This window comes from Ambystoma mexicanum, chromosome 3p, assembly GCF_040938575.1.
Source record: "Ambystoma mexicanum isolate Mex_15411 chromosome 3p, UKY_AmexF1_1, whole genome shotgun sequence".
In the NCBI taxonomy this organism is placed as follows: Eukaryota; Metazoa; Chordata; class Amphibia; order Caudata; family Ambystomatidae; genus Ambystoma; species Ambystoma mexicanum.
This window is the reverse complement of record NC_090925.1, coordinates 1,109,496,999-1,109,524,281: the sequence shown is the minus strand read 5'-3', so window position 1 is coordinate 1,109,524,281 and position 27,283 is coordinate 1,109,496,999. Positions and strand designations below refer to the sequence as shown.

Genomic DNA, 27,283 nt, shown 5'->3' with positions numbered 1-27,283 from the left:
TCACAAGCAGAGATGTGTTAGCAGAAGTTTGATGAACTGAAGTCGAAGAGTGAGAGTCAGTCTCTCTCTCTCTCTCTCTCTCTCTCTCTCTCTCTCTCCTCTCCCCCCCCCCTCTCCCCCCCCGAGAGCAGGGCGTTTTTAATTTCGGTAGGGTGCCTCCCGTGCCGTCATACACCCACCCACACCAGCACAGGGGAGACCTTGAAACACTCCTCAAAGCTGGTGTGGCGGGGGGGGCTAATGGCACCCCGGGCAGCCACCTGGGCGGCCCTGCCCTAACTCAGGCCCTGGTCCCATCAGTGCGATTTCCCACCCAAGGGAAAGACAGACGGAAAGATGGACGAACGGATCGTGTTGGCAATGTAGAATCGGCTAGTGAAGAAAATGCCTATGCCGTCCCGCTGTCCAGACCATACATGTTTCTTTACCTCCAATTAGGTGATTGAAAACTTCTCTCACAGTGTTACTATGCAGTGATGGCCCCAGGAGGCAGGTTTGCACGCTGCGTCACACATGCAGTGACTTTCACTTGTAAAAGTACAGCTGGACACTGGGTTTCGAAAGGATGATACCACCGTCATGAAGTAGCACACGGGCACCAGAACTCAGACACACCTGAAAACCACCTGGTGCAAAATAGATCATATTAAGGTTGGTATGCGTGTACAAAAACCACAAGTGGCTTCCCAGCGTGGCAATTATGCAGTGGACTTCCTTCAAAAGTTCATCTAGTGACTTTTCAACGGCAATGTTCAGGCACACAAAAAGCACTCCTCACCTTAACCGAACAAAATAAAATGTTCAAAGTTGGTCAATGAAGAATATCACTATCCGGGCATTATTGTTCATTCCCTTGGACACCAAACCGCAAATCCAGAGGTTTTCGGTTCTTTCTTGTGAATTATTTTTAAGGTCAGATTCTTTCTGTCAGGTAACTTTGACTTTTTGTACTGTTTTCTAGTTCTTAATTGCAGGTTTGGGGTGTGGCGTGGGCGTGTTTTGTCATTCGCATGACATCTATGCATCTTTTTGTGTCTCTCGCTTTAAATAAAAATGAAACACGATCTCATCGTCTAAAAGCCAAGAGTCCAAACCTCAGACTGCTGCGCAGTTGCTGCTTGGTTGTTGGTCTGATTTCTTTCCACGTTAGTGTTGTACGACGCATGCGCAGGTAACATGGCCGCCTCTAAGGCGCGTTTAAGGTTCATTTCCAAACGCACGTCAGCGGTAGCTTTGAAAAGCCCAAAGTTGGATTTGGGATTTCAACTAGGCCGAGAACGCCAGTTAGGTCAAGTGAATTCTTGGACACTAGAGAGGAATTGCTGTAATTAAAATCCTTAAAGAGTCTGGCTTCATTAGGTTAAGATGGTGATGTGTGCACATGTTGGTTTCTGCCTTTTGTTTTCCTTTCCCTTTTAGGGCTGAACTATGAAGTGTGATAGGGTATAATGTTAAAGAATTAGGGCCGGGAAGTGGCTCTGGGTGGTTTGTCTTTTGCTTAATTGTGTTTTTAGCAATAACGGTTGTTAAGATAGACAATGTTCTTCTTTTTTTAAAATGGAACATTTTTGTCTTGTTTATTTTAATTGGTTATTTATACCAGGCTTAATACCCAGAGGTTTCCAAGTTCAAACCCGGGGTTCGAACCTGTGTTGCTCCATGTTGACTTGCTTCCAAGGTGAGCAGGTCGCCCCTGAGCTCTCCTCCTGAGACCCGAAAATGTCAGTATGATGTTAAATGTAATGTAACTTTGCATCCTTCGTACAAACGTTTGTGTTGATTTGTGTAAGGTTGAGTATGAGCAACCAATATCAAAATAGAAAAAAAAAATAAAATCGAGAAGTATTATTCAATATTTTACAAATAACTACACTCGCAATAGCGTTCTCATATTAACCATTTTCAGATTCATCAGCTCCATTTGGCAGAAATATTTCCCATGATTTTTCACGCTCTTGCACAGAGGCCATAGCACTTTCTTTGATATTTCACACCATTGCATAGGCTTATCCAACCGGAGCAGGCCTAGAAACCCCCATCAGGCCTAAAGAGCCAGGCCCGCTGTCTCACTCCCATCCACGCCAACAGAAAACTCTGGGATGGAAAAATAGAAACATCATTTATTGTTCGCTTATCTAGACTATGGTAGTTTTAAGTGCAACCCACATGTCCGAGGGGTCAGTCTGAAGTTACAGAGCAAGATTGTAGCTACACTCATAATTAGGAGTTAGTGCAAAGTCGTCCCACAGGGGGCGACGGCATGAACACTTTTCACACAGAAGTACCTCGTGGATCCAACGACCAGATATGACCATAGGGGACTTTCCGAGCAAAGGCTTGTCTGAAATTTCACCAATTGTGCCCCACTTGGGGTATCCCGACGGAAGTCTAAGGAGAGAACCGCGGAAGGGTGAAGCAGGGTTCAAATGGGGAGCGGCTGCAGAAATACTAGCCATGTTTCATTGAATGGTATGGTATTGTTTATTTATATAGCGCCTATACACCGGCAAGTGTTTCAAAGCGCTCAAGGAGGGTGGGAAACATGGGGTAAAACAACAGTCGCTCAGAGTCCTTGAAATTCTGAGACGATAACAGTCTGCACAGGCAGAGTAAGTGCATATAATACATTTAACAGTTGAGACACAGCAAATGGGCCTGACAGCGATTCTGCAGTTTTCCCAAGTGCAAATAAGGGACGGGGACAGGGGAGAAACAGACAGATGATCTTCAGGCATGGTGCATTCGGATCGTGCAAGTGATTGAACAGGCACATAGTAGACCGGTAGATGGGCAAGTGCTAGTTTACGCTTTTATACATGCAGACTCTAATGTACCAGCTCAAGCTGTCTGGTGTGAGAAGTAAGCAGACACTACCGTGCAAAATGCTAGAGGTGGCAGATAATCGGAATAAATAGCAAGCATCATTAGTAATTGCGTGCTTCTGAGACGTGGTGGAGCTGTGATCAAGCATTCCCTTGACGCGTGGAGGCCTATTTGGGAATGGGAATGGATATCTCACCAACGGTTAATCCCAATAGGTTACTCCCGGGACTACGGAGACTTAGGCCCTGATTCATGAGTTATTTGTGTGTAAAACGAGGATGTGCTTGCCATTCTGCCCGCAACCCCCCCATTTGTCAAACCGGGATCTGCGGGCAGAATTCCATGCAAATCCCTGTTTTACACAGAAATAATTCCATGAATCAGGGTCTCAGGCTGTCAGCAAGAACCATGACAACAGGAAACACATTACAGTTTATGTTGTTGAGATTTTTAATGACTGGCAATATTTCGTGGCCACCTTGACCCTGAATGGGACTCCTTGTATCATCAAGTGGCTTTGACTGAGTTATTTCTTTTTTTCTCATTTCCAATGGGCCGGTGGTTCAAATGCGTGCACCTCTCCATGGTGAAGCCTAAAATGACCAAGATACTCTATGTGTTCTGCAGCCGCTATGGGCGACAGACAGTATCCCACGCTTCGCAGAGCTGTCCGGCAACAAGGACACAGTACATTTTGCATCTGTGACAGTATATCTATGGGTTTTGTTAAACAAATGTACTGTAGTGCACACTACAATAGGGTACTGGTCACAGCTCTCTCGCGTCATTCAGTATACAGTACAATGCAGTAAACAGTGTATACCTCTTTTCATTATCATTTTAACAAGTGCCCACCAAGAAACCGAGCAAGGGGTATAGTTTTCCATCAAGGGGGACATGGAATATCTGCCACTATTACAAATCTTGATGACACAAACTGTAAGGAGATGAGGCTCCATTTATTTACTTGATTTGTTTAATTGGCTGGTCTTTGTGGGATGAAGGGCTGAGGCAGGAAAAGTTCAAATCTTCTGCTCTCATCTCCTAGTCACTGCCAGATATCCACTCACAGTCAATTATGTTCTTTTAATGCAGTGTGTTTGTTATTTTGTACATCAAGTTGTGTGCTCTCAACGCAGTACATACTGGGACATGTAGTGATGGGAAGGAGTTGCACCCTTCCTTCATTCCCAAGCACTTTAGAATTAAGCAAGACATCTGTGGACTGCTTCTAGGCACAACAATAGACCAGGGGACGTGGGGGGAGGGGCACTGAGAAAGCTTTTTCATGCAAATACAATTATATACACAGACATGGGCAGGCACTAAAATAAGGCAGTTATTTAAATAAAAGGGGCAAATAAATTAGCTGAATACATTTGTAAAATCCTATTTAGTTTTAAAACTCTCAAAGCACGATAGAAGCAGGCTCTCTGCCAAAAGGAATGTGGCCTGCGCTAAAAATGGATCGCAGGGCTCATGCAGTGTTGCGTCACTGGGGCTAGCTCTGGCAGAGCAGCACGTAACTCAGCAGCTGTCTGCTGTCTGTCAAAAGCCCACGCATGATAAAAGGAGATTTTATCATACTCATGCATAACATACAGAATTATGAAAAACAGGTTTAAAAGAAATCACAGGACCAGATAAAAATATGAGGAGAATGAATGAGGTATGGAGAGAATGACTGGAAAATGCTTTTGTACATTAAATCATCATAGGTAGCAAAATTAAGCACAGTGTATTTTTGCATAGGCTAGCAATATGTAAAGTAGCGTGTCCTAAACGGACATCGCCGTCGATGAAGTAAGGAAGACTGGAGAATCCCTTGTATGTTAGCAGGACAGTGTGGGATGGAGCCATGCCCAAATCCAGAGATGCCACTACAGCAAGTTATGAGTATAGAAGCTCCTTCCTGGCACCAGGTTACAGGAGAAAGGAACAGTTGAGGGACAGAAGGCACTGTTCAGGCAGCAGAGTCTTTGCTCCTATCCTCATTTCTGTAAAGGATAAATGTGTTATCCTTGCAAGATGGACTCTTGGACTTACTTCCCTAGAGGGGTTCATTCATTCTGGTGTGAGCATGATTAGGGGTACCCTTATAATTAGGGATACCCCTGTAAATTGGACTACCCTTACAGTAGTCACTGCCAGATATATACCCACAGTGATTGAACCAATTGCCTTTTCAGGCCCACATTTTAGGGTTCTTTGTAAAAGTGACCCCTTTGATTTGAACCCAGCCAGTAATAACCGGCCCTAAATGATGTGTTACTCATGTCAGGGGGCATGTTTACAATGATACATTTAAACACAAAGAGCCTGAGTGTCCCAAACTGGTATTTACTGTTATGTATTCAGTAGCTAGGAGACTTGTGCTTGACCTGCCACCACCAAGCAACACAGTTCACACACTGTCTCGAGTATTGTACATAGAACACACCTGGCACGCTCCGCTCTGCGACCCTTGCTAGGCGAAATCAATTTTAACTTTCACATCTCACTTGTTGCAAAAAAGCTGGACACTGATGGGATGTACTGAATGTAACTCTTTACCAGAGTGGACTTGGTGGCAAGGGTTAACTGTAGATTTTGAAGCAACCCAGAGCCTGGCCACTAAAATTAATAACCCACACTTAACACAAAGCTCAGACCGAAGGTGTCCACATCACAAAACTGCACAATACAATGTAATGGGAATTGGTGCTGAGTTGTTGGAGCTCCTGCCGATAGGCTACTGTGATGCCCGGGGTTGGATGCGTTGTGTCCCTTATTATAGCCGGGTGGGTTGATGGGCCGTGTGAGTGAGAATTAACACATCAGGTTCCAGTATGGTACTGTGCAGAATGACAGTGGCTGCTAGGCACCCTGGTGGGTGGTTAGTAGGCCCTGTATGCTACTCTGGAGGTAGAGAAGTGTCAGCGAGGGGTGGGGGATTACTGTAAGGAAGTTTAATGCAATTGAAACCCCCACCAAGTACACATAGAAGGCTAATAATGTTGAATTACTCCCTGCAGCCATATTTTAGGTATTTAGTGCCCCTGTGAGGATGCTGTGTCATCAATTGTTCAACTGGGTTTTTTGCTTGCATGTAGTTACTGCCAGGCTATTATGCAAGTTTATGCAAAAAGGACCAGCATGCTCGTCCTTGGCACTTAAGGGGTTCATTGCTGGTGGTAGAAGCCCACCCGCCTAGAAGCTGTTCTCACAGTAATTACTTATACTGCTAGCAGATGCTCTCATTAATCAGTAAGTGGCTACTGTACCCCTGTCTTGCATTGTGTGGTGTGCCGACAATAACAAATCATTGTGAAATGCCTGGACAATCTCTTGTCTTCATTTCTGTCCCAATATATGTTTCACTGATATTCTGCTAGTTTTGATGCACTTCGATTTATAGCAATATTTCCCATGTGCACACTCGCTCAAACGGCCTTTTACACCCTTTATAAAACTACAACAATCAAATAAATAAGTCGCTGCTGCTAAAAGTGCTCCTTAGTAATTTCTATTTATTTATTTTTGGATTTGTAAAGAGCGCTACCGCCCAGAGGCATCGAGGCGCTGTTCCAAGGAGATGTCTTAGCTGCATGAACAAGAGGCAATGCTCAGATTACAGAGAGCAAGAGCCTAAAGGAATACAGTGAACCTATGCGATAACTGGGTGATTTGAGAAACTTTTTCTCTTTGTCCCTCCCAAGTTTTATCCTGACACTCCTTGGCAACAGCAACCTGCTTAGGGAATATGAGTTGTGAATTCAGGAAGATCAGGGCTGGGATAGGAAGGCTGGCTGCGCTTTTGAGGCAATCAAATTGAATACCCGTGGGGCATTTAGTGCAAGCCCAGACACGTTTCCGATTCAGCTGGACACTTCTGCAAACATCAAATTGCTTTCTGGTACATGTGCTGCACAGCAGATGTCCTTTTGGAATGGGTGCAGAGGTGTACGCATTACAATGTCAATGGGAAGTGGGATTCACCACCACACAGCCCACTTGCTTTGCACTAAGCTGCCTAAAAACCCTACTGCTCAGCAAACACAATATACAGTATATAGTAACTCTCCTTTATCACTGGGACAAGTCCTGCCCCACCAGTCCTGGCTCCAACACAGAGGTAAGCATGCTGACCACATGTACATACTGTACCGACCATACAGCAGCGGGCTGCTATGAGATTATGGCCCGATCTATGGATGGTTCGGTTGGTTTCCTCCGTAGCTCCAGGGTGTGGTGGAGCCATCGTGTACAGTAGGACGCTGGCAGCTCCAGGTATTACGTTTTCTGTTGTTTCAATTAATGTTCCCTGACTTCATTAAGAATGTACAGGCGACACATTTATATTCAATGATACAATTGCTTGTGCTATTCGTAGGTTGATGGCATTCTATGCGAAGTGCAAGCGGTCCTGAGCCCGCCACATTGATGGTCGACTTAAGGTATGTCTCATTGGTTTTAGATACTGCGTGCGCCATTTATTATGTTGGCATTTTTCTCTTCTTTCAGTTAATTTGCTATTTCAGCTTAGTTCCCATATCAGATATCCTCTTGGTTTTGGAGAAGACGCTCCTGTGAGTACCCCTTGTGCTTATCCACTGGTGGGGATGATATGCGGTAGCCAGGGAACACTTTATTACATTTTGTTTTCGTTGTTTTTTTCTTCATTTGTAGGTCACTATTAATTTTTTGCCTGCTGCTTATTGTGAGTATTTAAATTATTCTATTTTTATACAAGTAGATAGTGCTCATTTTGTGGGGATATGTTTATTTAATTGCATGGCCTTTTTGTTGTTCTTTTATTCTGTGCATTTAGTTTATATTTCCCTGATGAAGACATGCGAGAAAAAAAAAAAAAAGGGGATTTTGCGTCGAAACCGGTCGCTAACCTGAGTGGCTTGAGGATGGAAATATGTACCAAACAGCCATTGCATGTATTTGGCCACTTGTATTAGCTACATTAAGTCATTGATTTCTGCACAAATATAAAGTGCTACTTTTTTTAGTTAACTTTTAGGCTTCAAAGTCACTTTTTTACTGTTGGAGAGATTAACCGTTTGGGGTTTGGATGAAATAATTCTATTGATGATTCTGTTAAGTCATTATGGTTCTTCGTCTTGCATATTATACACTTGTTAAGTTGTTTTGTAATTTCCATATTGCGTACACTGTCTTTTTGTTTACAATACATGATTTTAGTGTAGGATTCATTTTTCTACTAAATAAATTAAATGTTGTCTATTTATACCTCCAGACCCCTGCATTATGCATACAGTTGTAATTATCTTTCCCTAAGGTCCAGGGCTTAGGGATCCCTGCTGTTCAGTGGCTTCTGATCTTTGGATTATCCATAAAAGTACATAGACATAACATTAAAAAGTGATAGCGGTGGGGACATGGAGTACTGTGACCAATTGGTCTGAATCGGACGCGTCGATTGCTGAGCAGCGGCCTCAAACCTTCACTCCTGATTCTATAGCGCGGAACAAGGCCACTGTAACTCAGAGCTGCCACTGCTGCCATCACACAGAGCGCTGGCCACCTAAACGTGCTTGAATGGACATCTACGTCACACTACCACTCGCGCCACCCCTGTTGCCTTGCCAGAAGTGCATGCATGAACTCAGAAACATGCGTGTTGGGCATTGTGTGATTGGCTGCAATGTTGAGGAGATCAATGTGGATGCACGCGAGGGGTAGGGATGCTGGCTCAGGCACACGGTCAATACAATGGAACGCTTTTGCTAATATCATATTACTCTGGTACAGTTATATGTGATTTTACCGACCACAATTACAGAGTGGTACATTTGTTCGTGGAAAAAATACAGAAAATAAATGTAATATTTTTTCTTTTTTTTTTTTTAATTCGGGCCCCCCACCCCACTCAAACCCCTTATTTTGTTTACCTTTATAAGGCCAACCCAACCCAACCCCATCCTGACCCATTTTAACTCCTTCACCCCACAACTCTTTATTTATTTAATTAAGGTTTGCTGTGTTTTTCGGTATTATGGTTCACTGAAATGTACCACTGTAATGTTTTAGATATTTTGGCTGGGTAGCCTCTGGTACATGTGCTGTAGAGTGGTTGCCCATTTGGAATGGGTTCAGAGGTTCAGGCATGTATGCATTGCATTTTCAGTGGGAAGTGGGCATTCACACAATACGGAACACTAGCTTTACACGCTAGCTTTACAGTATGCTGCCTAAAAACACATCTCCGCTTTTCACGGGGCCAGACCCACCTCACCAAATCCAGGCTCCCACACACAAGTAAGCATGCTGACTAGATGTACATTGAGAACTTACTGTACAGTAGCGGGTCCCTATGCTTTATTCATAAAAGTACATACACGCGATAGTGGCATAGTGGTTGGGGCACGTTTACTACAGCCAATTGATCTGGGTCATCCAATTTATGATGAAATCACCCCATGAGCAGTAGCCTTAAACCCTTTCGCAGCCACCGCCGTCAAGCAGAGTGTTTAGCATGTGAACAACTATGTGCTTGAATGGATGCCTACATCACACTCTCCTCCCACTCACTCCACCCCTGTGGCAAACAACATGAAAGCACGGGCACTGGGGCTTCGTTCAATGGAAAAGACCCACCCAGTGATGGAATGAGAAACATAATGAAAGTTGGGGCACGGGCAGCATTGCCAAAAGAGGTGCCCATTGTGGCCTTTCTGCCAACAAAATCAACAAGATTCTAAGAACTAGAGGACAATACTGTAGAAACCCAAGTGCAGGAGGACGAGAGGAGAACAAGGAAGGACAAGTACAAAGAGGTGGATGTGTGATCAAACATAAAAGAATGGCAACTTTTATTCATGTTCTGCGTATGTATCTAAGGGATAAGTGGTTGGATAGTCGGCTTAGGTAAGCACCAGGAGAGCTAGAGAGAGTAGGACAGAGATGATTGGTCAGAATGTGGAGAATGTTTGACAGGCAGATTGGGTGCCCTCTGTAATAGATGGAATTCAAGGTTGGTGATCACAGGAGAGCAAAGTGATTGCTCAGCGGGTACAGATAGGAACACACCCAACCCCAGAGCAGGGACACATTTCGGAGCTGGGCACAGAGTTGCAGGGGTGTATGCAGATCTGCAAAGACGAGTTCTTTACAAGGGAAGGAGTTAAAGGAGGCCCTCTCTCCTGCAAGTATTGTGAGGAGATGTTCTGTCGCACTGGAGAATGCGGCACACTTCAAGTGTGTGTGCGTGTGTGTACACAAAAGGAAATGATTTATCCCTGAAAAGAAGGACGACAGTGAACAGGACAGTGAACTCTGCATTTCGTTACTTACGTGTCGGACGTGGTGCTTGGAATGAGCCTTCAGTCACAACTCGGAAACATGTAGCTCTACAACAACAAAATATATATCAAATAATGAAGCACGTCTGCAAATGCAATCTAACATCCCTGTATGGTCATTGCATAAAGATAATTGCTACAGCCAGTAAAGGAATGCAAGCAAGATAAGACTCCACTCCCTCCTCTCCCTCTTCTCCTTACCCTTCTCACCATAACTCAAAGCTCATGGACTTGACGTCCTGGTCAAAAGTGCACTCCAACTCCACCAACGTATCACCTCTCACGTCAGGAAAACACCACCCCTGAGCTACCACACCGCCAAAGCACCCATCTCCATCTTTGCACACTTAGTCGGCTTTGCTATTTTTCTAGCATCCTCTTAGACCACAATGTATACACTTTTACGCCTCGCACACTGGACACCCATCTCCCGCTTCACTCCCACCCTCACTTCAAACTCCTACTATTTATTGAACACACTCATGCCTAGCACTCCCATACTTACGGTCACCTGCTATTTCCCACCCCGAGCCCTTGGCTCCAGCGTCTTCCTCAATTTCTCTCTTCACGACCCCATGTTCCCGCTTCTGCTCAGTCTTTCTCTTTAGCCCTCTCCTCTGGAGTGACCTTTTATCACCACTATCCCAGGATTCAAGTCTGCCCTCAAACTCCATCTCCTCTCCCTGGAAGGGGACGCTGGCTCCTCCCACCGCATCCTCCTGCTGCCTTGATCTCCTTTCCCCCTCTGCCAGCTCTCTATATTTAACAGTGTGTATTATTAGTTGGCGGTCTGTGTAGACTATAAATATCCAATGTTGCCCTTCTATGCGGTCTCCAGTTCCTGTGTTAACTTGAGACACTGCTCTCAGTCCTCTGGATCAATACTTGATCAATTATCATGATCACCTGTAGAGCACTCTGCAACGGGACTGACCGCGGTCTCCTTTCACCCTTGTGTACAGTGTTTCTAAATGGGTGTGGCCTCCTTGCTCAATAAAATGCAAATACACTGAGCACCCACACATTTGAGAAGTTCTGCTGTCATGAGCATTAAATGTCTTTTACATGGTTTTCTTTGGCATTCGTCTTAAAGGCAGAGTAGAGGCACTGTGGTAAAAAAAAAATATATATATGCGTACAAATCGGATCTATGTGATCACTGACCACATGTAATTGCGACGGCCAAAAATGCTGACTTTTTAAAAATTAAATCCCCTTTACACCGCATAGATATGCAGGGGGGGAGAACCCCTGCCACCCCCCCATATTTCTAGAATATCCCACTACCCCCCACATATATATGTGGTGTAAAGTGGGTGTTTTAAAAAAAAACAGTTGTCATTTTCGGCCATCGCAAATCCCAGTTCGACATTTTTGTACGATTCCTACAAATCTAATGCAAGGATTTTGGGGAGATAGTATTTTTAAGTCCCTGCCATGTGGCGGTGCTGTCCCACTCATGGGAACTCTTGCAAGCATTCGCCCATCGAAAGCATATGCAAAGAAATGGCATAGCAGAGATGAAAGAGAGAAAGAGTAGGTGGTCGAATGACGAAGCGAGAGAAGGGAAAGGTGCAAATTCGAGAAGGGCAGGATTGAGAGGACGTAGGACAGGGACATCATTTCACCAAAATGCCAGGGGTAGCGGAAGTGACGACCTCCGATGACATCACAGGAAGTTATGTCATTTTGCCCCCCGCCCCAGGTGACATCACAGGAAGTGATGGCACACAACCTCCTGATGGGTCTAACACACATGTTTCCAGGAGCTCTCATTTCATCCAGATATAAGAACCGAGGCATAGAGGGAGGAGAGATTTGTCCACTATCACACATTAGGGGAATGCCATTTTCCAGATTCGACGTGGAGTCTATATGTAAAACATACATAATACAGTACTTGTAACAGGGTAACTGAAATCTCTAACGCAGGCTACAGGTAGTGTATGAAACATCTATAGATCAATGGACACAGAAGTAGTACTCATTATCTGTGGCATTGATGTGTTAAACAAGCCAAAAAAGTACTGACCTGTGGAGGCGTGCACTGCCTTTTTACCCAGGAGCAAAATGCCACCAGGATTTAGTATCAACAAAATTCCCTGGTTATAAATGTATCTATGAGTCAGCTACCACTACGATAGAAGAAACCTATTGTGCAGGTGTAAGCTGAGGCCATCTGTATCTGTGTACATTTATCTTTAAGTTACGTGACAAGCAACCACATGTTGTCCCCCACAACCAAGAGCCAAACATAACACCCTAATGTCCTAGGCTTTGATACATGACTCTTCCTCAATCTTTTTTAAAAAAAAACTTTGTGGGCATGGGGGTGGCTGCACTTCCCTCATGAGTAGGGCTCAATGAATCTACAAGCCATCCTGAGCCCCCTCAAGCTCATTAAAGCACAGGGCACGCCACACCTCGTCCCGCGTGTGCGTAATGTCCATGATGATTATGCCAGTGCATGGTCATGCACTACTCCAAGTGAAAGAAGTAACTATGTTTAATGAAAGCTTAAATGTTTCAACTAGCGTAGAAAAAGGTGGCGGTGTCTGGTCCGGTCTGGTGGCTGGGGAGGAGTTTTATTTGAGGATGTAAATATTTGCAATAAATTTTAGATTGCGAGCCAGCATAGCGAGGGGGCCCGAATTAACGAATATGGGTTTGGGGGTGGTCTTGGGGATTCTTCCCTCTCGCATAAGAAAATATTTTAAATAATGGGTTCAAATGGTGCATTACACAGCACAGTTTGTGAAAATTCGGGTAGCAGGTCACACAGTTTGCAATCCGTTTTGTAGGGTGTAGAGTACACCTCATGACAAAAAGTATAATAGATGCAAGTCACCAATGCATTTTCATGCTGGTCCCTTCAATATATGCCAGTATAAAAAACATTTTCATGCTGGCTGTTGCCGTAAATTTCCATGCTGGCTCCACCAACATATGCTAGTATTTCCATATAAGAACCTACTCCTGTTCGCTTTGAGATGTTTTTATGGTATCATTACTGGCACTAGGCACAAAGCTGGCTCCGACAATATATGCCAGTGCTCCTATGTAAGAAAATACTCCCCTTGGTTTGGCCATTAAAAGTGACATGTCAAAATTAGAATACATGTCCAAACCAGTTGCAATGTAAGCCAGTCTAGACCCCTAAGAACACTCATCATCCTTGCTTCATCATAGATGCTCAGTTATAAAACGTCATGCTACAGTAAGAAATATACAGGTCGCTCCACCAAAACCTCAGTCTAGCGAGGTAATACTACCTATCATGCTTGCCATCACACCCCTCCCAGAATGGCTTAGAATAACACATTTACAAATGGTGGAGACATTCATACGAAGGGTGACTATTCAACTGCACAAAGATGAGACGAAGCGCTAAACCAGTTTTGGAGGGTGTAAAAATGTGGGACATATACCAGAGACAAGTCAAGACAAAACAAAAAGAAAATAAATACTTAAGAAGACATGTTGATTACAAAGGCAACATTAACATAAGGGGTGAGTGCTTCAAACTGAAGAGGAGTACGATTTAAAAATACAAAACTTGCATTATTAAGCATCACTGGAGGTGGTGGCGTCGGGTAGCAAGGACGGAGGAGAGTGCAGGGAGCGCTTCCTCTTTAGCAAGTAAGTGAAGTTCAAGTCAAGCTTTGAAGAACTCCACAGGATTGGATTGTTGTGGGCAATGGGTTCCAGTGGAGAAGGGGCGAGTAGTGAGAATGAGCAGAAGCGATAAGAGGCACAGGGAGGGTATGGGATGGTGAGGTTGAGTGGAGAGGAGGATCGGAGGAAATGAGGTGGCGAGTAAACTGAGATACAATCAAACAAGTACTGAGGAGCAAGAAAACGAATAGCTTTGTATATTTGGAGAAGGAACTTGAAAAGAGAGGGGTTGTGCATGGAGAGCCAACCAGCATGTTTTCAGTAGTTATAGGTTGGCGAGAATTGGGCAGGTTGTAGTGAGTGGTGGTATCAAATTTGAGGACTTTGATGTGAATGGAAAAGTAGATACGAAGGTGAAGAAGTAGGCTTGAGCAGAAGTCATGTTTGCTGAACACGAGAGTGGAGATTAGATTTTTGTAGAGTGATTAGTAAGAAAAGGACGAATTTGGTAAATCTTTACAGTCGAGGTCGTTATCAAAGAGGACCACAGGTTTCCAAGTGTGACAAATTGCTGGATGTCATCAACTCTGCTCATGTTGGAACCCTGTCCCATGAGACCAGGTAGGTGAGGCAGCTACCTGATAGTCCCCTTGGGGGTGGTACAATGTGGGAGGATCATGGGGAGGAACCTAGTCCCTGGGAAGAAGGACAACCATCTAGGTTATAGCCCTGATAAGAACGTCACACCGCCACACACTTTAGCCTCTCTCTCCTCTACTGACCTCTTTGTAGACAGTAGACCTATGTACTCTTGTAACGTCGATTACCTCAAGGTCTTGATAAGTATTGAGATGAAGAACAACATCAGGATCATAGGTAATCCAAGTACTGGGACGAGGTGGAATGCAAGAACAATGAAGAGGAATATCAAGAAGGAACTTCAGTGGTATAGACTTCCACAGAAGGGTGGTTTCTTTTGCACGATAAAAGCCAAGAAGGACTGCCTGATGGAGAGACACAGCCAACCAGGACGCAAGACCGTAAAGACGGGGGAAGCACGAAGCAAATGCTCAGAAGGCCAGGACACAGCTGAGAGAAGTCCGCTCTCAGTAGTCAAGAGGAGACCTGGACTCCTTTACCCGATGGCTTCCAGGTGCTAACGTGAGGCTGGCTGACAGTGACACAAAAGTGAGAGGCAGTGTCCAGACCATCACTCCAAGAGCGGGGCAGGAGATCTACGAAGAGAAGGCACCCAAGCACAGAAGCCCGTGCAGCACACAGAGTAGAAGAAATACCCCAGGAAGAACTGGCCATGCATCCTGGGAAGACAAAAGGTAATGGGAGAGGTGTGGGACTGGTAGAGGCTAGGAGGTACAGTAGCCCAAAACCCTGTACAAAAATAAAAAACAAGACTATCTTCCTCATGTCAGTACCTAGCAAAAGCAAATTAGAAAGCCAAGGGGACATTATGAGGGGGAGAAGAGCAAGGGTCAAGGATCCAAACCAAGAGATTGATAGGAATCATCTTCCTCATGACAGTACTTAGCAGGGAAGTGTATTAAGTGGGCCAAACCAAAGAAGGAGAGAGAAGCCAGGGTCACGGATCCTCATAACACTTAGTGTTGTGTGTTCAGGTGTGAAACCTAAGGAGGAGAACAGCAAGGGAAGAGAGTAATTCCCCTGGCAACTTGGACCAGGAGGAAGGTCCCACAGGCCTGGGAAGAAGTCATTCCCCCGGGTCTTTTTGGAGACTGAGACCAAACGCCAGGAGAAGGGAGTCATTCTCTTGGACCATCCGAGAAAGAACACATTATCTGGGCTACAAAGTAAACATTACTTTGGATTGTTTTTGAACTTTGTGACGTGAGGAAGGGAGTCATTCCCCCAGGGGGGTTGAAACTGAACACCAGGACAAGGGAGGCATTCTCCAGGGATCAGAACAGTACTGCTTTATTCCTTAGTTTATAGTGCAAGAGACAGAAGTAGGGTTTTCTTGACACAGGACGCTGGACACTTTCACTTTAACAGACACCCTGATGGTTACCTTAGATCTTTAGTTGAGACAGGGGAAACCCCTCTTAGGAATAGGGAAAGATAGGCTTTCTTTTGCTTCATTTGCTAATAAAAGACTTTAGGCCCAAACATGCCACCTTTGTGTCAGCGTCTTTCTTCTGCAGCCTTACACAAGCCTTAGGTGAAGGAGCAAGGTGGTCAGGGCATAGGGGAAGGTAGGGATGACACTGGAAGCTGGGAGAAAGAGGGCTGCCATTTTTGAAGAGTTCAGCATAAGGGAGTGGAGAGCCATTCAGGGCCAAATTGCAGTGAGACAATTGGTAATTTTTTCCCAGATGTCTGGGGTGAAGGAGGGAAATAAGAAAAATAAATGTGGCTTTTACCATCACCAGGACTGATCCTTGGGGGACGCAGACAGGGTGGGGTTAGAGGTTTGCAAGTTCAAGAGATGTTAAAGGATTGACCTTTCAGGAAGGAGGCGATCCAAGCAAGAACAGATCTGTGAAACCGAAGGTTTTGGAGAGTGCGAAGGAGAGAGGAGTGGTCGACAGTGTTGGAAGCAGCAGCAAGGTAAAAAGGGATGTGTATATAAGAGAGTGTGGCATGGTGAGCGTTCGAGAGAAAGTTGAGGACATGTACGAGTGCAGCCTCGATGGAGTGTTTACTACAGAAGGCAGACTGAAGTGGATCTCAAGGCCACTATCCTCAAAGTAATTCTTTATCCGGTCGAAGACCACCAGTTCAAGGACTTTTGAAAAATGGGCAAGGAGAAAAACTGTGCAATAGTTTGCTTGGACCTTTGGGTCAGCAGAGGGTTTCTTCAATAGGGCTTAGACAGTTGCACATTTGATGGAGGCAGGCAATTGGTGGGGTTTTCAATGATTTTGAATGTAATTCAAGTCAACAAATATGCACCCTTAGCACTTAATAATGAACTAAGATTAGGACAGAAATGTAAGGACTGTTTACTGTGTGTGATTTGAAATAGATCTTTACATGGTGAATGAATGCCTCAACATCATGCAGAAAGCCTTGTGGCCCCCAAAAGCAGCTATATATGGTATTGAGAAGTCATCTTCGTTAATGTTAATATTAAATGCGTTCTTTTTCCCTTTTATTCACCAAGCCCACCTTATAGTCTTGACAGATGGCCACAAAACCTGAACCCAAGGTCGTTTTGGCTAACTTTACTGCATACACTAGAATGGTGGGTGCGATGCAGTGAGTATATTGCATGTTGCACCTGTTCCTTCTGAGTCTACCTTTCTCTGGGGGCCTGGGATATAATGTATTTTCAAGAAGCCATGTCACTCCGTCTCGGTTATTGGCTGGGCTGAATGAAGAAGATATCAACTGGCTACTCCTAGACACAATGCTATGTGATCTGGAGCAGAAAGTCTGACGTCAACTTTGAAGGTATGGGCTGTCTCAGGTAAATGGAGAATATTCTGTCATGCTTCTGCATGAAAAGGTGGCAGCAAGACCATGGCAGAGATCAAAGCAATGCTGGTGCTTTGCCCCATCGTCAATATGATCAAGGCTTTTGAATCCAGTGGATTTACCAAAGGTAAAAGTAAAGATAAGTGGGAACAGGATTACCACCTTGGAACTGAAGGTAAATGATCCAGCTTCTGATCTGGCGTTATTCACCATTATGGAGTCCACTTTGTTGGATTTTGGAGGATTTACTGCAGGTGGTAATTTCACCGACGGTAAATCCTCCCCTTTTCCAGAGGAGAAGCCTCCAGCCAAGTGCTAGACATATTTCCTCCTATATATCTCCTAGGTATGTAGGGTACTACCCACATAAAAAATAAGGCCTTCTGCAGATAAAAAGAGGTCAGAGCCATCTTGCCTCTCAAGATGGCATTTGTCCAAACTAATCAACTTGCAAGCACATTTTATGCATTATACTTTTCACTAGAAAATGCTGTTGCAAAGTAAGAAAAGTTTGGAAAATCAAGAAGCCTTTTTTGACATTAATTACAGAAAGGTCGTTTTTCTACACATTTGATGATCCTGATGCGATTACTATTGTTTACTATGAATTTTAGAATGCATTGTAGAAGGACAATGCATTTCATTCAATTGAAAGGCTTAACACGAAGCCAAGATTTTGGATTGCTCAAAATGCTAAAATAACTAGATCTCCCTGCCGAACAAAAATTGTTTCCAAGAAGTCAAGCATTAATCACAAAGAAACATCTGCATCTTTGTTTCAATTTGCTACAAGCATTGGAATACTTTTAGAGGAAGATTCTAAGATAGCAACTGTTTTGCCCACAGAATCATTTAGATCAAAGATCCTTACACCCTTGAACAAGCCAAGTTTATTAGATGTGTTCATTTGATCTATAATCCAGAATCGCAATTCTCCTACTGGAAGTGTGTTAAGAGCCATGAAAAAGTTTCCAAAACGAAAGCAGAGAAAACAGATGTAAACAGACTGTCACTTTAAAAAGAGGAAATTCAGCTCAGTCCATGGTCTTGTGATGTTAGTTGATATGTGATGTACCTTCTCCACTGATTGAATATTGAAATAATTGCTAGATTTATAATCCACAGATCCTTGGCAGAAGTTAAATGTGAACCATGTCACCTTTGACTACAAAGTGCAGATGTGAGTAGCAATTGCTTCCTCCTCAGGTCACTTGAAAGCAAACAAAAAGCTTTTGGTTTCAGAAGGATTTCATTTGTAATGTTGAAACCTGGTAAGCTACCATCTTCTACTGATAGTGTCTTTAGATGGAAGTTATTAGTACAGATATATGAATGATTAAATGATCAAGAAAAAAACGGGCAGAAATGTGCCCTTCTAGAATGTACTTTGCTGATTGGTACATTGCAGACAAAATAAAAAAACAGGCATGTATAACTTAAGCAACGCCAGCATTTCGAATTGCGTGTCACTCCTTGGGCATAAAAGAATGGTACACTAAATGCATATTCACAGATTGTTGTACTTTCAGAAAATATCAATTTTGTGCAGATTAAAAAACAGGCTTTTCACATATTAGGAGCATTTTGATATCTTTGTAACCTTTTTAAGTCAGACTGAAAACAACTCATCCATACAAATCCAATGCTATTCCTTAGATTGTGAAGTGTTTAAAAAGAGGAATTACTAAGCATCTTAAATATTTTGACAAAGAAATGTCTTCTAGTGAGGTTATTCACTAGTGGGTATATTCAATGGGAGGGGTATGATCTAACAGAAATACCACTTTACAAACTGATTGCATGGGTGCATTTCTCAAGATGTAAGAGCCAGAGAAGCCAACCCAATTACTGAACCATTAGAAAGTGTACTCCATCACAATACTTCTCAAGGGGTGTAGCTAAGGGTCTATATAGTCTGATCCTACAGGAGCTTGAAAACAAACAGCCAGGACATCACCTGGGATTAAAATAAAGGAGAGGGAATAGGGAGAGTTCTGGAGGTGGGACCCCAGAACCCATTTTCCCAGACAGTGATGAGAGAGTTATCTAGATTACATAGGTGTGACAGATTTCCCTCTGCATGAGAGAATCTCTCAAATTTTCTGACATTTTAGGGGCTGCATTAATGGATTGTACCATGAAAGTCAGATCTGCTAAACAGTCTCATGTTCAGACTGTGTTCTCCATTTAAAGATAATGCTGAAAAAGGATAAGTGTACACATGTATCTCGAACGAAAATAAACAATTGTGTATTAGTTGTGTCAATTAGATTTATTGGGCATATTTGAAGTCTGCCCATGGATTTTGCCAACACGTGTTTCGACCCATTTTATCTTTTTCAAGGCAAATGGTTTCTATAATTTGTTAGTCTGCTTCATTGCTACATAGTAAGTATTTTGCCTTTTAGTGGACTTGTCCGAATGATTCCTTTAATAGATTGTAGAGCCCTCTGGATTAATGTCACTGACATGAGTCTCCTGTGTAATGTAGACTCAATTGCTTGGTTCAGGATAGATAAGGTGGGTATTCCTCAGAGATTTGGCATGTGGCAAGTCTGTGTCGAGCAACTCCTGGTTGTTCACACGGACACGGACGCGGATGCCGGGCGGAGGCGAAGACCTTTAACTAGGAACACCCACCTTATCTATCCTGAACCAAGTACAAAATAAAATGAAAGTTATTAATCAGCATATTTTTGCATTGTTCATAGAAGACCTTAAATGGGGAAGTTGGTAGAGGGGACATGATCTGTAGACAACTGGGAGTGAGTCAGATTCTCTGTATTGTTTGTTTCGGAAGAAGAAGAATGCAGCACACTCATGGATGTGCTCACCGCAAGTTAACACTCAAGTCCAAGCAGGGGTGGACTGGGAACCAAAAGAGGCCCTGGAAATAAATGTCCAAGTGGCCCCATATTGCACATTTTCAGCAAGCTTTTCCTATGTGTACATTTTAAAATATCACACAAAAGAGGCACAGGGTGCAGACACCTACTGGGAAATCTCCAGAGTTCCCTATAGGCCAGTCCACCCCCGAGTCCAAGAGTAAGTGACCTGCATATTATTTTACTGCTTTTATTATTCCTAAAGTCATGAATTTGTGACATTCTAGGAGTAAGTTTAGGGGTTTACCACCAACATCCTGAAGCGCAAGCGGGTAGAAGTGGTACTGCGATTTTGGTCTATGCCATGTAAAGTGTGCAAACCCATTTTATCAATGTATTACTTTGAACAGCCATCCACCTGATGAGGCAAAGGTGGGTGCTTTTTTTGAATAGGTAATGAAAGTTAAATCCTGTATTATTTATTAGAAAGATAAGGCTAGGCAGACTGTAGCATTTTGTTCACAGTTCAATATTATGTGACATTGCCAGTACCATGGCGATGTCGGAGTGGCAGGGCCGGGAGAAATATCCTAGAGAGAAACCCAATTCTGGTTGCCATAAACTGTGCTAGGTTGAGTCGTTGCAGAGACCCACTTTTCCTTGCTGGCAAAAATGCTCACCCATCTCTCAAGCCCTGCTACAAGCAAATCACAAGGCTGGGAGAAGGAAGAGCGGGAGGAAACTAGCTTGCAGAGCAGACACTGGGCAGCAACATAGACCACCAACTTGTTTATTTATTTATAAAGCAACAAAAGCCCGCAGGCATCGGGCACGAAGATAAATACACAAGGCCAAAACCATCAATGATAGGACAGGAGGAGCAGAGCTGGATCAGGTGGATAACCAGCTTCGATGGCAATATGACACTAGTGCCAGATACCCCCCACGCCCCCCAACATTTGTCCAAAACCCCAGGCATGGACATATCTTCAGCACGTCTAGACCTGCACCCTGGGAGAATTAGCAGTCTACCAAGCTGTCGCGGAGAAGCATCGAGTCAGCGCAGTGAGAGTGGGCTAGGCTTAGCCCCTTCCTGCTGCACATATGACCCCCAGGAGGTGAATACCCATTTAGATTGGCTAGGGGCAGCAGTCCAATCAGGGCAGAGGGAGGTAGGTTTTCCAGGAACAGGAAGATTAAGGTGTGGGGTTTTTCTGGTGAGGTCAGCAGTGGAGGGAGAGACCCAGAGACCAGGTGGCGGAAGGAAGAAGCAGTGGCTTGTGGCGCAGGCAGTTGGAGAAATATTGTTGGAAGAGCGACAGTGATTCTGGAGTGTGAGTGTGCTTGGGTGTGAGACAAGTGTGTAGAAAGGGTAGCGCAAAGTGCGAATGTGAGAAGCCCGGTACCCAGAGTGGTTAAGTAGTAGTGTTGAGAAGAGGGTAGCAGTATAATGTTTGTGGTAGTATTGGTGGGAGGGGAGTAGTGGTAGTAAGAGGACACTAGTACTAATGGCTAGAGGAAATTAAAGAGGGAGGAGACGTTATATCGAAGGGTCGAGGCGAGGGCTAGGAGGACGGGCAGAAGAGTGGTGAGTGGAGTAAGGTCAAGGGTGGGACAGTAAGAACAAAGAAGGGAAAGGGTAAGCAAGAGTGTGATTGAATAAGCTTGAGTACCACCGAGTAAGTGCAAAGCACTTATGAAAACACCCCACAACACCAACAACTGCTTAGAGTAGGGACAGGTCGGAAGACCCTGAGGGAGTTAGAGAGACATAGCTATAGCACACACATCCCTAGCCTAAGCAAGACAGTAGGGGCTACGAATCAGTAGCCCCTAACCAAGGGTTACCGACAGCTGGGTTAGGCAGGGAATGCTGCGGGAAATGAGAGAGAGCGGTACGGCCGTAGAGCGCACAAGGAAACAATTAAAAACCCCTCGGACCGTTTCAAGTACTTGGAGGGCTCATTCCTGTGCCAATTTACCTGCAGTGTTTCAAGTGTATTTTCGTCATGTTGCGAGTGGGGCATCAACAGGGAATGACCGAATGGTATATTTGAAATAACAGAAATTATAAGTACAAAACAGCTCGTTTCTTGTCCCAGATAATTGCGAACAGAATTGTGTCGGAGGCCATTTTCCTGGGGTTGCCCATGTCTGGAAAAAGCACTCGAAACATTGTGGAAACGTTTTTTTGAGATTGGATTGTTAAATTTCCCTGAATAAGGTGTCGCAGAATTTGAAATGCTACAGACGGAACATGGCAGTGCAGTAAAAAAATAGTGGCAATTCCATCTTCGCCATATTCCACAAACGTCACTTCGCCAAGAGCAGCACACATCCTTCCACTGGCCCTGGTACTAGATAAGAAGAAGCGCGCTGCTGATATGGAATCTAGGTGGCAGCCATTTTGTGCTCTCCACCTGCTTCCCCTTCCGTTGATGTGTTGCCATTAAACGTTCCATCAGAGGGTATCGCATTCACAGTGCCCAGTATGGTTTTCAGATACTGCGTTTACTATTTGTAGCTGTACATTATGTGTGTACTCTTTAGTGATGCACTATACAAGGAGATGTGACATTGATTAATGGCAGCTGACTAAATGTCCCAGGAGGTACTATAAAATACTTCACGTGCACCGGGCACGCTGCAATCCTTTCAGAGCACTTGATGTTATGATGACAAAATTAAGTAACTGTCAAATGGTTTAACTTTACTATCCTTTACACAAACCTATGCCAGCAAATGAATGTCATCACATCTGCACAGCTTAATTCGAAATTGTGCATCTTAAAATGGTTGCGATGCTTTTCTCCTACATGGATAAAATGTGATCGATGGTAGGTTATGGAATTAGAGAAAACGTCCCTGTGTGTGCACTGCGCTCTCTGCAACGCGGAACCCGGGCTGGAAGCCATTGTGAAGGAACTGGCCGTGCTTCAAGGCAAGCAGGCCCATAAAAAAAAAATAAGCAGGTGTCGGCGCGCGCCAAATTACCAGTGAACAACCGACAGCGCACAACGGGCAGCTGACTGCAGCCAGGCCCCAGGGCTTCCCAAAACCCACACTGCTGCGCAACTCAACAAAAAGCCTCCCAGATTGCAACATAATGGTGTTTGCAAACTTTCGTTCACATCCAGATCCGTCCTCTAGCTGGTTTTGCTTTTCAATAGGCTCTCTTTTCTTAACTTGCTGTGTCTGCTCATTATTCCTGTGAACAATTTGGTCTTTTGATTGTATGTATATATATGTCATATTCACCCCATGGCAGTCTCAGAGAGGATGGTGCTTGATAAACACCTGTAAGTGTTGGCAGCCAATCCACGCACCTAGATAAAACAGGTTCACAAGGTGAGGCAAGAGTAAGGGCAGCGTTTTTACATACATTACCCCCGTTATGCTGTTTGGTGTTACGGAGTAAGCAGTGCAGGGCCTTTAAGAGGGAGGGAGCCAAGGAAGGAAGGGTACATGGGAGCGGGGAGGAAGAGGTGCGGTGGTGGGGGGGTAACGGAAACGACAGACATGGAACGTAATGAATAAAGTGAGGTTGCAACACATTACCAGTTCAGAGTGCTTATTAGAGAACAGGCTAATCAAGCCCAACAACTGGCAGCAAGTGACGGCCTCAGCGTGTGAGGTTGCCTTGCCCGCCGGCGCAAGCGAAGGACAGCAGAGGAGGCCGTATCGCAGCAGGACCGCTGCACGGACACCCACCATGGTAGTGGAACTCTGCGACACCGGCAGGGGTGCCGGCTATGCAGCAGTTGGAGCTGGAGGGACCAGACAAAGCAGTGCAGCGTGATGAGAAGGCCCGCCTGACCCGGCAAAAGCAGGAGGGCGGGGGGTACACGCCACGTTTGCGGACCATGCCGCAAAGAGGCTGTCGGGCTGGGAGGGGATCCCAGTATGCAGCGAATAAAGCGCCTGACTTGATTCCAGTGCCGCAGGGGGGCACATACAGTGGTGCAGGTGCTGAGGAACAACACCACATTACTAGGATAATGTAAGGAAGTCTTATGACATGAAGGGACACAGGAAAAAGTGCACATGCTGGAGAACACCACGCTGCTAGGACAGTGAGGAGAACTCCTTTGACACCGTAGGGCACATGTGAAAGGAAAACTGCATCACACTGCCAAGTACAGAAGGGATAGAGGTGTGGAAGCGGCCTGGCAAGGAAGTGAAGAGGGGCACTGAGTAGGCACAAGACATTGCAGGAGCAGGCCAACAGCCAGCAGGTACAGTCTAAGGAAGTCAACGGAAACACAGCTTTCAGCCTGCAGTGATCAGAGCTAGCATGAGGAGGAATTCCATGCCCGGAGCAGTACATCAAAAGAGGTGGAGGAGGAGGAGGAGGAGAGAAAGAGGTACCGCACACCACACAGCGAGTCACAGGCCGAAATGGTCGACAAACCACATGGCTGACATATTCACCAACCTTGCAGGAAAAGAGATAAGGAACATTCTAAAGATGATTCCACCACAAGAGAGGACCACATACGAAATGACTACAGCAGCAGTGAATAAGAAACTGATTGTGCTGCCCAATAGAGACTATGAGAGGTACTCTTTCAACCAGTGTGCCCAACTACCCCATGAGACGATAGGGGAATTCGTCCTTAGACTTCAAAGAAAAATCGTCTACTGAAATTTCGCAAATTCTCAGACAACAAAGCTATTCAGATCCGAATCATAGAGGGCTGCACACCATCAGCCTTTTGAAAGCACCTGTTAAAAAAAAAGAAAACGTGTCGCTACCAGAAATACTGGACTTGGTTCGCGTGTATGAGGGTGGACGTTCAGGCAGCTGCTATAGAGAAGCCCAGGATATCGGTCAGTGTAGCAGCACTGCAGGCCATGGCGACACCAACCCTCAGAAACCAGGTTTGTCTCCTAGGACGGGACAAGGGCGCCAGTATCAAAGATACCACGGAGACAAACCATGCAACAGATGTGGATCTGAATTTCCGCACCGAGGACAGAGCCCAGCAAAAGGACAGATGTGCATGCAGTGCGGCCGAGAGAACCATTTCTAGGCAATGTGCAAGGAAAGATTGCCAGTCCTTCTAGGCTACAGACCCCTAGTGTCGCCATAGCCAGCAGGACGCCTAGAACGGCCCCGGGGGACCCAACACCAGGATGTACCCAGGTCAAAACTGCCAGACAATGTGCCCAAGGGCAGCACACCGCGCCCTTTCCGCCCCAATCAAGATCATCAAGGCAATAGAAGAACTCAGCTACAGATGTCTCTGCAACACCTCGAGGAGCAACAATACCCTATTGGACCGGCAGAACTATACGCATAACTCCCGGAGTCATGAACCCCGCTACATGAGGGACCCCTATGAAAACCCGACCATGGACCATGAAGAGGAGGAATACGGCCAAAATGAATATGCCCAAAATGACTGCTACAGCAGGGAGTATGTGTGACTTATCAGCGCAGACGCGGACGACAGCACGGCTCCCAGAGTGACTAACCAAAAAGGAGAACTGAACCACCAGTGTTTCGTTGACATAGAAACCACTGTCAATGTCATGAATGCAAAATCTATCTGCTGATAAGTGATCTGTATCCACTGACCCATTCTCAGCTGGAGATATTTCAATGGGGATCTGCACACCCACTCCAGACCAGACAGTTTTGATGTGACATACAACACAAGGGTCGCATTGTGTCAGCAATAATACATGTGATCCAAAGTACCATGGCAGGAAGATGGCAAGTTACTGAAACGCCAGAGCCCTGGCATTCAGTGCAACCAATCAGATCGTGCGAGGTCTCCCGGCGGGTGAGACTCTGGTAAACAGGATGATGGACCAACAGATGACACTCCAGCGAATAAAGAATTGATTCCCAGCATTCTTCTTGGGCGTTGACATGTTGATAGAGTAAGTCATCACACTCCATGTGGACCAGATGGTGACCCCAGTACCGCAAAATCCCTGCAGAGTAGGGTTTCACCTGCAAGTGCAGGTGTCCAGAGAGCTACAACTGCTCCCCAACAATGACATCATTGAGAGGGTGAGAGGCCCGACCCCGTGGGTGTCTCTGCTGGTGGTGGTGCCAAAGGACAATGGACAACTCACTCTGTGTTGACATGTGCATACCAAACACTGTAAAACAGAGGGAGAGACATCCAGGTTCAAGCATAGAGGATATGGTTATCAGGCTGAATCAAGCCGTGTGGTTCTCGAAGCTTGATCTCAACCAGGGCTATCACCAGCTCGTCATTCACCCAGACTCCAGGTCCAATACCAACGTTCGCTACCCACCAGGGGCTATTTGGTTATAAGCGGCTGAAATTTGGGATATCGTCTGCTGCTGAGATATTCCGGGAAACGATTTGCCGGCTGATCTCACCAGTGAAGGCATGCCTTTAATTACAGCGACAATATCTTGGTGTTCGGCACATCCCAGGTGTAGCATTACAAGGCGCTGCTCACAGGTGGCAGGGCTCACCCTCAATGGGGCCAAATGTGACATTAAGAAGCTCAGCCTGAGATTCTTCTGGCATATTTTCTCCGACCAGGGCATGATGGCTAACCCAGACAATATAAGTGCGATTGTGAACTTAGCCCCACCAACTGACGTTACAGACCTCTGATCATTTCTGGGTATGGCGGGATATTGTGCCCAGTTGCTCCCCAACTACTCCACTCTAACAGACCCCCCTACGGAAGATGCTGAAGGAGGACGCACCATTTTCATGAAGTGCTGACTGCAGGAATGCATTTCAAAACACCAAGGGCAAACTCGTAACTAGCGGCCGACAAGCCTACTTTGACCCCAGGTGGTTCACAGACATAACAGTAAATGTCAGCCCTGTAGAGCTGGGGGCCATCCTGGCCCAGAGCGAATCCGCAAAGCAGCCTGGCCAACGCATCATTGCCTATGCCAGCAGAGCCCTGTCCTCCACCGAAAGGGCGTACTCACAGATTGAAAGGGAGAGCCTAGCAGCGGTGTGGGCCTGTGAGAAATTGTACCACTTTGTAATTGGACGCTTGTTCACCCTTGTTAGAGACCACCAGGCCCGGCTATCTCTCTTTGGGAAACCAAAAACCTGGATGCCCCCCACGAATAGATCATTGGGGCATCAGGCGTCAAGCGTATGACTGCTGCATTGTTCACAAACCGGGAGGGGTGTGGGGGAGGGGGGGGGGGGTGAGTCAAACCAAGCAGACCTTCTGTTGTAAGGAAGGCATAATATCAAACAGTGAACACAGACACAGGTGATCACAGTTCAAGGGTGTTTA

The 27,283-nt window shown here is 45.2% G+C and overlaps 1 protein-coding gene across 7 annotated transcripts in view; it reads right to left on the bottom strand.

Moving 5' to 3' along the window:
• FGF1 (fibroblast growth factor 1) overlaps positions 1-27,283 on the bottom strand; it is a 524,090-nt gene that overhangs the window by 357,166 nt on the left and 139,641 nt on the right. For 4 of the 7 annotated variants that reach the window (XM_069652462.1, XM_069652468.1, XM_069652467.1 and 1 more), the window contains exon 2: positions 10,129-10,184. The exons of 2 other annotated variants lie outside the window; for them this stretch is intronic. The gene's annotated coding sequence lies outside the window, so the exon portion shown is untranslated. Of the gene's footprint in view, positions 1-428; positions 627-10,128; positions 10,185-27,283 lie in introns of all 7 variants that reach the window. One more of the 7 variants, XM_069652464.1, reaches the window with a different exon arrangement.